An 11,751-nucleotide genomic window follows, 5' to 3' on the forward strand; every position below is an offset into this window, starting at 1 on the left:
AGGACGGGAGAGCACGAAGAGGAAACATCAGGGGTAAAGGTGGTTCTGGCTAAACCCGCCTAATGGGATTCTTGCTGAAAGCAGGCCAGGGAGGTCAGGCGTCACCTGGGGGCGAGGGGGCGGTGAGGAGCCCCATCAGACATGACGATGGGGGTCTTGCCGATCTGACTCAGCAGGGTTCTTGCGAAGACTGGATTTTGCAAGGAAGGTCACCACTTGGGGTGTGAGAAGTTTCAAGAGCCTGGAAACATTTGTTTGAGCAAAGAGTCTTGGTCTCCAGCATGAGTCCCGAGGATAGTGGTGCGGGATGCAAATGGTACCGCACAGGGCTCCGCCGGCCTTGGTGTGGGAAGGCGGCCTTCTCACCTCCTGGAAGGAGCATCCTCGTTAGGAAACAAAAAGTCTTCAGGAAAATGTCCTGCTAAGGGGTGAAAGGTGAGGCCCTCAGAGTTAAGAGAAATGGGGACCAGGAAACAAAAGCCTCCCAAAACCTTGAGCTGCTCTGCGTGATACAAGAAAGGGCATTTAGGGAGAAGGAGGAGGAGGGCATGAAGATGCTGGAGGCAGGGGAAAAGGACCAGAAGTAGGCTGGAGGCCAGAGCCAGGTTGGCAGAAATGGCATAAGGGTGTTTCGGAACAAGGAAAAGGCTAATAAGCCGTTTTGTTTGCATTTGTAAGCTTGCTCTGTCTCCCCAAGCCTTCGGCGAGAATACACAGAAAAATCTGAAGTTGATAGTGTTATTATTATTATTACTTGGGCGCATCTGGGGGTATCGCAGCAGGCAGCCAGAGTGGGGGTCGGGCCCAGGCTGGACGGTGGGAGGACACCTGGGGACAGTGCCTTCGGCTGCCACCTGCTTGTGGCAAGTCTGCCTGGGCTCGCCTCAGGGATGGTCTGCACGCCGCCTCGAGACGGGGACGGAACCCTGGGAAGAGGAACTTCAGCACAGATCCAAGCTTTCTGTCCCTCCCCAAGTGATGACGGCTCCTCCCGCCTGAAGGTGAGGTCTGAATACCTCCAGAGGATGGATGACGACCCTTTAGAGCCCAGACCCGGCCCACCTGTTGGGCCCCTCCTCTGAAATCCCTCAGGAAGTCCCTCGACCCTCAGGTCACCTCTGATTCCTGGAGTGCGTGGGGCAGGCTGCAAAACCTCCACACTTCAAATTCCATTCCCTCGGCCTCCACGCCTTCTCCCCTGGACCCTTCCTGCCGAGCCTTTCTACCCAGGCCAGTGGGGACTGGCCTTGTGGCTGTCCCTGACCACTCCCGTTCTCCCCAGCCAGCCCCCCAGCCTCCCCCCAACCCAGCAGCCGCCATCACGCTGGCATCCGGGCTCCACGCGGTGCCCCCAGCTGGCGGGGATGGGTCGGATCGCCTTGAGTGGCTTCCACGATGTCTCTCCTCCTGAACTGTATCAGGGAGATCTCTGTCTTACTCATCTCAGTGCCCACCCAGCACCTGGCACTCAATGAGCGTCTACGGAGTTGAGCTGTCTAGGCAGCGAGGGTGAGAATTTCTTTTACCTAAGGCTCTGCAGAACTTTCCCCAGGTGTTGGGAAGACGGGAATATCAACCATGGCCGCAGCCTCCTCTCTGACTAATTTTCATTCAGATCGCGGTATAAATGGCCCCCTTTCCCCCCATCAGAAAACATCTGTTCCCGCTCGCTGCCCGGGCCGGTACAGGCACTATAAATATCCTGGCGGCATCTAGCCTCCTCTGGCACAGGGACCAGGAGAACCTGGAAAGAGTGTGCACCAAGCGAGGTGAGGGCAGCTGGAGGGAAGGCGCAGAAATTGCCCCATCTCCCTCTCTGGCACCGCCCCCACCCAGCCACAGGCCGATGATGCTTCCCACGAGGGCTTGGAAACCCCCAACACTATTCCTGGGAATTGGGCAGAGACAGGTCAACCTCAGCGACTCCTGGTCTCCTGGGTTTCGACACACTGTCTGCTGCAAAAACCCGGCTCAACGCTCAGGGGCTGCAATGCGGTTCGAAACTCCATCTGAGCCGGCTCCCCCCATCCCAACAGGGCCCTGGCAGGGTGGGAGGTGCTCCGGCTTTGAAGGCATTGCTTTCAGGCACCTCGAGAAGGAATCGTGTGCTGCTCTCTGTGCTCCTCGAAGCACCTTCTTCAGTTGAACAAACCCGAGGACTAACTTCCACGACATGGTGTCATGCTCTGGAATCTGCACGGATTTCCAGAGAGGCGAGTAGGAGGCTGGTGTTTGGGAGAAAAGACCTGGGAAACAGGTTCCGTCTAAAAACATCAGCTGTAAGGGCGCCTGGGTGGCTCTGTCAGTTAAGGGGCCGGCTTCGGCTCAGGTCATGATCTCACGGTTTGTGGGTTCGAGCCCCACGTTGGGCTCTGTGCTGACAGCTCAGAGCCTGGAGCCTGCTTCCGATTCTGTGTCTCCCTTTCTTCCTGTCCCTCCCTTGCTTGCGCTCTCTCTCTCTCTCAAAAAAAGATAAACATTAAAAAAATTTTTTTAAACACCAGCTGCTGACATCACATGCTGTTTGTGAAGCCAGAGTGTAGTGCAGCGAGAGTTTTCGGGGCCCTGTGTTCAACACCCCCGGGGGGGGCTGACTGCTCGCTCTTCAAACCCCCTGGTGAAATGTCTGGCAGCCCCGGTGCCCTTCCAGGGGCTGCTGGAGAACAAAAAGTTTGCCGCTCACGTCGAGTCTACAGGGTCTCTGTGCAACGGAGAGATTCACTGAAGTTGCATTTCTCCCTTCCCAGCTCGGCTGCTCCCACTTGGAAGAAGCAATGTTTGGAAATGGGGGAGGGACCCTTCTGGAAGCGCCTGGCGTGTGGGAGTCGGAAACAGAACCAGGGAAACAGAACCAATACGTGTAGTTACTATAAGGAATTGGCCTCCAAGGGTTATGGAGGCTGAGAACTCTGAGGTTTGCACCTGGAGAGCACAGGACCCTGGAGGGCCGATGGGTCTGCTCTGAGTCAAGTCCAAAGGCGAGAAGACCGATGTCCCAGCTGGAGGACAGTCAGACAGAGCGAGAATTCTCTCTTACTCAGGCTTTCATTCGATTCAGGCTTTCAATGGATTGGCTGAGGCCCATTCACACCCAGCAGGGCTCTCTATTTCACTGTCCACCGACCTGAATGCTAAACTTGTCCAGAAACCCCCTCACGGACACGCCCAGAAATAGCATTTAACCAAATATTTGGACACCTTGTGGCACAGTCAAGTTGACATATGCAATTAAGCCTTGCACTTGATTTCTCCACATTACAAAAAAAATTTTTAAGTTTATTTATTCTGAGATTAAGAGAGAGAGAGAGAGAGCCTGCAGGAGAGGGACAGAGAGAGAAGGGGGCGGAGAATCCACAGCAGATCTCTGCTCTCAGCACAGAGCCCGAAGCGGGACTGGAACTCATGAACTGTGAGATCACGACCTGAGCCAAAATCAAGAGTTGGACGCTTAACCCACTGAGCCCCCAGGCGCTCCAGAAACAGAATCATTTCTAACATCTTGTTCCCTTGGGATTAGCTGAGGGTAGTGGGCCCGATGTTAGCTGTCCCAGTACGGCCTGTCTTCTTTGGCTTAATTTTTGTTCCAACCATTTGCAATGTTCTTCGACTGCCACTGTCCACTACCCACCCCCGCCCCGCCCCCCAACCCACCGGGGAGGGAAGGTTGGCACCCAAGAGACCCTTTGTGCACTGGGGTACGGGTGGCTTCAGAGAGGTGACTGTTCACCTCACAGAATCAGGCCCACATTGAGGAAGGAAGAAGGCAAGGGGCATTGCTGGAAGAAAGCAGCCTTTCCAGAAGGTGTCCAGAAGATATCCCCAAATGCGTCCTTCGGCAGGACTGGGCCAAGGCCGAATCAGGCCCGCCTGCCTCAGTGGAGACGGGCAAGGGAGGAGGGGGCTAGGCAAGCCAATGTGTCAGTCAGGGTGCCAGTGTCATCTGTCACACTGAGCAGCTCACCACCCCCCCCCCCCCGGTGGTGACTGTGCTGGGGACAGCCTCCCCCCCCCCCCATCAGTATCAGATGTGACTGCGCTCTCACGAATGACACCGTGTAGATAAGGCACCGGAGGAGGGCTAATTAGACTCTGTCCTGATTCTGCTGCTGTCCCTGTGGAGTTGGACATGTGCATGCTACACTTTTCACTCTCACCGACAGTGGTAGTGAGTTACCTCGGCTCAAGAAAATTCAGACGCTGCACGGTGACCCGGATGTGGTGGGACCGGACTTCGAGGTGTGAGAATGTGTATCAAACCATTAAGAGAGAAGAGGGAGGGTCTTTGAAATGCCTGACAAAAAATTGGGATATAGCCTTATGTTTGTTTTTATTGTTTTATTTTTACATTATAAAAATAGTTTGTTTTTATTCTTTTATTTTTATTATAAAATATTTTCTTAATATTTGTTTTAGTCTGAAATGGGTTCTGGTATCTGTGCAGACCTTTCCAGATAGAACTGTTGTATAGGCTGCAAGTAGTTGAATTTCTGGTCTAAAATTAGTTTTTCAGTCAGATTTCTCTGGGGGATCATGTGATTGAATCTCTGGAAGCAGGTTGGCTACGCGCTCGGGCTAGTTCTTTCAACATTAAGGGACTACTTCAGTTTACTAAATCCCATCTTTCGGGCCTAAAATAGCTTCAGAGTTACCAGACTCCATGATGGCAGAGGCACTTGGTCTCTATCAGCCGGAAAGAATCGGCCGACAATGCCACGAGAGCCCTTTAACGTCTATCCGTGACGACGTTATTAGGTTTGAGGAGGGGCAGCGTCCTCCCCGCTGAAATCGGGGTCAGCAGTGGGGTGCAGGGGTCAGAGGGAAGGGAGAGGGGGACGTGGGTGTTCCGAGGTCTGTGGGCAAGCGGGCTGGTGACGGAGCACTCCTGAGCAGACGTGCGGACGGACCTTGCCTGGCAGAGGGCTGCCTGGCGCGTTCTCTGCACCCAGGAGACCCCAGAGAGGAGCGGGGTGGGGGTGGGCGTCCTCTGAGCATGTGCGGATCCTCCCCATCCGCCCAAGGTGAAAGCAGCCCAGCCTTTCTTGGGAAAGGAACAGGTGGGAGGAGGCGGGGAGGCAGGGGGACAGAGAGAAGCAAGGAGTGCTCCCCTAGGAATTCCCTCTGCATGGCAGCCTGAGGAGCTGGGAACAGGTGTCTGCCCCCCCCCCATAAACTTAATACATTATAAACACAACCCAGTACAGTATGCTCTGATCTGTCATAGAGCAAACGCCTGGGATTCTAGACTCTTCTGTCTTTTTATAGGCCTCCCTTCACTGACCTATCTGCCATGTGTAAGTTAGCTTCTGTGTCTCCGTTTACTTATCACAACGAGCAGGATCATCACAACAGCCTGCCTATTAATAGAGCTGACACAGAGGTGGTTCTATTCAAGCTAAATCTTCCTTTTGTCTTATCATAGATTTTATTATAATGCTAGTTATTAATAAATAATATCACCCGCATTAGACAGCCTGGCATGAAATACCTATGAAAATTGCTACATCCAGACAACGGGATATTATTTAGCACTCAAAACAAATGAGCTATCAAGCCCTGCAAAGACACGGGGGAAACTTAAATGCATCAGACTCAGTGAAAGAAGCTCACGATGTGATTTCAATTATAGGACATTCTGGAAAAGGCAAATTTACAGAGGTAGTAAAAGAGTCAGTCGGTGGTTGCCAGAGGTTGGGGGGCATATATATGCATATATATATGAAAGTGGTGAATAGAGAGGGTATATTTATTCTTAGAAGTCCAGCCCATTTCATTCCCGAGGTCTGCCAACAAATTCTTCCTCCATATTTGACATGTCGTTTCAGGCGGAGCGAGAACAGCCCCAAGGTTCGTCCAGTGAAGACGTTTATTCAGGCAACTTCACCTTCCTCTGCTCCCCGCCCCCCTCCCAGGGCCACCGCGGGGCTCCCCGGGCTCACCCCGCCCACGAGAACATTGCCAGGTCAGCAGTATACACCGTCCCTTAGACACAAGGAGTATTATTTAGTCTAGAAACTCTCAAAGGAAATATCCGCTTGCACGTGAAAAATCTCTGGAATTTCTCTGTTCCTTGCGGTCCAACATCCCGTATCTGTGAAACCGCCTGGAAAAGCCTCTGTACACAGTGCTGTCTTGTTCACTGACGCGGCGGGCTTGCTCCAGCACACGTCCGTCCCCGCCGATGTCACCCTGAGCTGCTCCTGCCCTCCACACTGGCGGGGCCCGGGAGAAGAGAGGAGGAGGCGGGGGACCCTCTGAAGACCAGGAGTGGGGAGTGTTTCACAAGCAGGGAAATGCACGGAGGGGCAAAAGCCACAGTTCTGGAGTACACGGGCCTCACTGCCTCTTGCTCCATAGTTAAGACTTAGGAGGACTTAGGATCTAGACGATCTAGACAGTAAGAAAGACTGAGCGCTGGCTGGCTTCCCCCGCCCCAGGCCAGTGTTGACAGATCTGGAGTTTATTTAGATCGGGCACCATGGACCCAACGGTGCATCCGAGGGCCTTTCTAGAGTGGTCAGCTAAGGCGCAACCGTATAGAGCAACTTCTTGCGTTCTCTCTAACGTTAAGGCCGGGACCCACTCTTTCCTCCCCATCTCCCAGGCCCCTCTCCACCCCTCACCCCCTAGTGCTCCTGGAGGACTGTCTGAGGATCTGAGTTGGGGTTCAGCAGCAAAAGTGAAAGACAACTCCCCAGCTCCTTATTTTTTTTATATACATATAATTTTAAAATATTTATTTATTTTTGAGAGACAGAGTGCAAGTAGGAGAGGGGCAGAGAGAGAGGGAGACAGAATACAAAGCAGGCTCCAGGGTCTGAGCTGTCAGCACGGAGCCCAACGCGGGGCTCGAACTCATGGACCATGCGAGATCAGGACCTAAGCTGAAGATGGAGGCTGAACCGACTGAGCCCCGCAGGAGCCCCTAGAGATGTTTATAAATATCTTTCCCTTCATGCCAGCTGGTTGGATCAAACCAAACGAACATGGAAAAGGGATGGAAGAAAAGAATCCAAGAGGTAAGGAGGGTACCCTTTGGAAAACAAATATTCAAGCAGCAGGTGTGAACGTTTCAAATAGAAGCCTGCTTCCATGGCACCCGGAGGACAACAGCTGGCATTTGGAGGTCCCGGTTCTTTTCAGAAGACTAACATTTAATTTCCAGATGGTTCCGGGACAACAGTCTTAACATCCCATGGATGCACTGTAGCAGATGGCCAGCTCGATGGCCCGTTGTGTCTGTGCCTCTCACATTCTGGGTTTAGGAATTTATTTTCTGAGTTACGTGCTAAACCTCTTACGTTCCAACACACACACACACACACACACACACACACACACACACACACACACACACTGACTGTTTTTTAAAATGGTGTCATACATGGGAATTTTATGACATCAAACCCTTAAAAATGTGGAAATTTGGGTTTCAAAATCCTTACTGGGGGAACATAATAAACCTCTTGTTTTTGGTTTTTTTGATCTGCTTATGGTTCATTCTGGAACTGTGGCTGGCACACGCTTAGGAGACTGGGTTAGGAGGCAGAATCCGGCATTCACGGATGCCCGGCCCGGGGAACTGCGGACCGCGCCTCCGATCTGGAAAAACTCTTCCCTCCTACAGGAACAGAGAGGCGACTTTTGGGTCACTCCCAACCTCACAAAAGCCTTTTCAAACAAGATGAAGAGCAAAAAAAAAGGAAAAAAGAAAAAAAGAAAGGGAAAAATGCTCTGATGCGTTGGGAGAACGCAGTGAGCTTCCAAACAGCGAGGCTGGGGTGCACCTCTGGGAAGGCGGGTGTGAAAGGGTTACGGCGGGCGGAGGAGCTGAGGGAGGCCCCCCACTTCCTCCAGGTGTCCTTTACACGGACTTTCCAGTCAGGCTCTTGGCTGCAGGAGGTCATCCTTTTTCCTGTGGCTCAGGCATCTGCTTTCCAGCTCTTTCTGGAAAGCCTGTGTAAGGGCCGTCCGCCTGCATGGGCCGCCTGGCCCAGGGCCTTCCAGCTACACAGCCCAGTTCACCTCCAGGGCCCGTGAGCACATTAAAGACACGTTTCCTCCCAGGAGCTCATAAAGATGCAGGACCGGCTGGCCCTGGCGGAGCAAACACCTGTGTCCTAAATCCTGAGAGGCTGCGTCTCCCCTAGAACGACCCCATGTTCCTGCGTCTGTCGGGAAAGCACAATATATGGCATCACCAGGGCGGTGAGGGGGAGGGAGGCAAGCGTTGGCCCAACGCCTCTGGTCTCTCGCAGGACCCAGCAGGGACGGAGTTCAAGGAACTTGGAACCACGTGCGGGAGGGAGCTCAGAAGAGAGGGGTCGGGAGATGCCACCGATGAGTGTGTATGTGCATCAAGAAGGGAGTGAGAGAGCCATGGGGATGACACAGAAGGAGTGCTCATGGTGGAGGGAGTAGCATATGCCAAGGCCCTGAGGTCGAGGTGTGCCTGACGTGTCCAGCCATTGCGGCTGCCGCTGACGAGGTGCAGAGCATGGACAAGGAGTCGGAGACAAGGAAGGAGTGAAATTGTGTAGGGTCCCGTCTTCAAAATCGGCCAGAAGGATACTCAAGGGAGAAGTCATTCAGATAACAGATGACAGCTGTGATGGTGAGGGATGGAACAGGCTATAGAGCTGACGGTGAGCAGCAGAGGTGGGGGTTGGGTAGGTAACGGGAGCATCTTAGGTGTGAGACAGGTTGTGCTCTTGAGAAAAGCGTGTGAGAGAAGTGACCTGAATTGCACTTGGGCAGGCTCTCTGGATCCTATGGGGACATCCACCCTTGAGTGGAGAGAGATGTTTTGAAATCTTCCGTGGAAGGACTGACCCTTTAGATAAGAGAGAGTTGAATCTTCCTCCTAAAACGACCTCTCTTGAGGTCAGAGGGAGAAAGAACTCACTTCTTTTCATCTAGGACGGTATCTCCTCTGAGTTTTCCCTGTGTCCGGTCAGCAGTCACTGGCCCCACTGTTAGGAGATGAGAAGGGGGGGGGGAGCGCCTGGGGGGCTCAGTCGGCTAAGCATCCAACTGGGCTCAGGTCATGATCTCACCGTTCCTGAGTCCGAGGCCCAGGTCGGGCTCTGTGCTGACAGCTTGGAGCCTGGAGCGTGCTTCCGATTCTGTCTCCCTGTCTCTGCCCCTCCCCCGCTCATGCTCGGTCTTTCTCTTTCAAAAAATAAACATTAAAAAAATACTTGTTTAAAAAAAAGGAAATGAGAAGGTGCGGCGTGACGTATCCTCTGCTTTGTCAACGTTGAGAAAGAGGAAAGCGTTTTTATTGAACCCGCCTTTGTATCTATCCAGTTCCCAAAACCGTCTCCCGGGGCAGGTCCCCCGCCCCCTGCCCTGATTTTTTTGTTAGGCAAAACTGTTCTGGTATATGACGCCCACAATTATTTTGGGATCCAAACCAAATCACCATCTCCAAGCTTCCTAGGACCTTACGCTCTAAGGTCAAGAAATCGCTGCCAGGCTGAGAGCCAGCCGCTCTGGACATGGACCCCACCTGCGTCTCTGCCCCGTGCATCGGCACACACCTCGCTTTCCTCTCTGCCCTTGGCAGTCTTCCCGGCAGCTTGCGTGAACTTGGAGAACACCACTCCGTAAATGTGTGTTCTTCGAATGAGTGTTCTGAGCCCTTGTGCGCTTTTGCTTTTGTTTTTACCCATGTGGGGAGTTGGCGGGGAGGACACGCTGGCCTGTGGGACACAGTTACCTTTGGAGGTGGCTTGCAAGGCACTCTGAGTCACTCTCACACCCCACAAATGGAGCCATCCTGGAACAAGTACTAAAAAAAAAAAAACCAACACCAACAAAACAAAACAAAACACCCTACCCTGTTTCCTGGCAGTTCTGAAGCTCATAAGGGGCGAGATGTTGCAATACAGAGGGGGGCGAGTTAGAGCGAATTGCTGGGCTGTGGGAAACTTGGACGTGATCTCGTCCTGCCCGGGCTGCAGCCGGGGCTCTGACTGCTTCCATGAGAAGCACTCGCAGAGCAGGGAGAAGAGCCAGGCCCCAGAAATGCCCGAGAGAGTGGCTAAGCCGGGTGAGCCGCGAGGTTGCCCAGGACACCCGGACAAGTCCAGTCAGATGCTGGTGGGAACGTTGTCTGCTGACCAGCAGCTCCCATTCCGTTGCTGAAACCCCATCTGTGCTGGGGACTGACCTCATTCACGAAGTAAACATTGAATCAGATACCAGCGGGCCTAGCCCTGGCCGCGTGGAAATAACATGGATGTTTCCATAATTATGAAGCGGCCAATTGGGTTTGGCAAGCGGATCTCTAAATATGTCCATCGGAATGAGTTCATTACCTTTTCTCGCCAATTTAATCAGGGGCCCATTGCCTTGCTGCGGCTGAAATGGTTTGTATTGAAATGCGTTACTTACATTTCAGTTTTTATATTCCGAATAATGTACTGGAAAGCTGGGTCGTCTAGCAACTGGAAGGCAATACTGGGAGCCGGTGGATTGGCCGAGTCTGCGGCAGCACGGGTGCGCCGGCAGCTACCGCACTGGGTCCGGTAATCCTGTTACTGGAAGACCCAACTGTGGGGTGGGAGGGTGCCTAGAGGGTCCGGCCTCGTGAAGTGGGCGTGGCTACAGGCATGGTCCGGGTGTCCGCATGTGCGCATGTGCCACGTTGGGGTCCTGCTCACGGTGCGCGCAGGTTGGGCGCCCAGGCTGCAGGCTCCTCGCGCCCTTGACCTCCTTTCCACCTCACTCCCTCCTTTTCCCGCGGTTGAAAGGAAGGTTTGTGATCCCGTGATCGTGGAGACCACCATTTGCAAAGCAGTTTTAGTTTACAATCTCGGGGACAGGTGATTCCCAACAGCTGTTCCTTCCTTTTCCTCCTTTACTTGTAGCGGCCGGTCGGGGGGGGGGGGGGGCTGGTGTGGGAGGAGCCAGGCTGCCTTGGCTCTGCCCCCGACAAGGTGGGTGACCGTGGGCAGGTCACTTCAACTCTCTTCTGCGCCTCGGTCTCACCATCTGTGAAAAACGGAGTGAAAACAGCACCTTCCCTCCAGGGGTGCTGTGGGGATGGGAGGGTCAGTTCATGCAAAGCACTTGCAACAGCTCCTGGTTCCCAAGAGGGGTTAAGTATTCGTCTCTGCCTTTGTTACCATGGTCACTGTTATTACTAGTCTGAACGAGCCAGCACAGAAAATACGGGCTGGCCGTAGTTGCAGGTAATTTAGCGGCACATTTACACGGAGCAAATCAGTGATTGCATTCCAGGTGACCGGAGTTATGACCGATTCACTTTGTCACTTACATTGGTTACACCAGGTTAATGTTTAGCGTTTCTTAGATAATCTTGTCTGATTTTTGATTTGGAAGTGACTCAAAGGGGTGTCTTCATTTCGTTTGTAGACAGTTCTGCTGATGCTCATTTTCTGCATTGAGCCCGGACCTGGATAAGCAGAGGTCCCTCCCATGGACCCACGGAGCTGTTTCTTGGCTAATGGAGAGAGGTTGGCATTTTTCAGTCTCACAAAGGCCCCCCTCAAACTAAGCGATTCGAACTGTTCCCTTTGAATGCTGTTCCAGCTATTTATGAACTCTGCTCCGGATACCCTGGGGGGGGGGGGTGGGGAGCAGGGGTGAGGCAGTCCCAGGGGCTTGATCCTTCTCAATATGGACCAGGGTGAGGGACCTGACAAACTCGGGCAGTGATCACTTCTGCTATTTTGGGGTACTTCTTTTTTTAAGTTTATTTACTTATTTTGAGAGAGAGCATGAGCA

Source organism: Suricata suricatta, chromosome 8 (assembly GCF_006229205.1).
Source record: "Suricata suricatta isolate VVHF042 chromosome 8, meerkat_22Aug2017_6uvM2_HiC, whole genome shotgun sequence".
NCBI lineage: Eukaryota > Metazoa > Chordata > Mammalia > Carnivora > Herpestidae > Suricata > Suricata suricatta.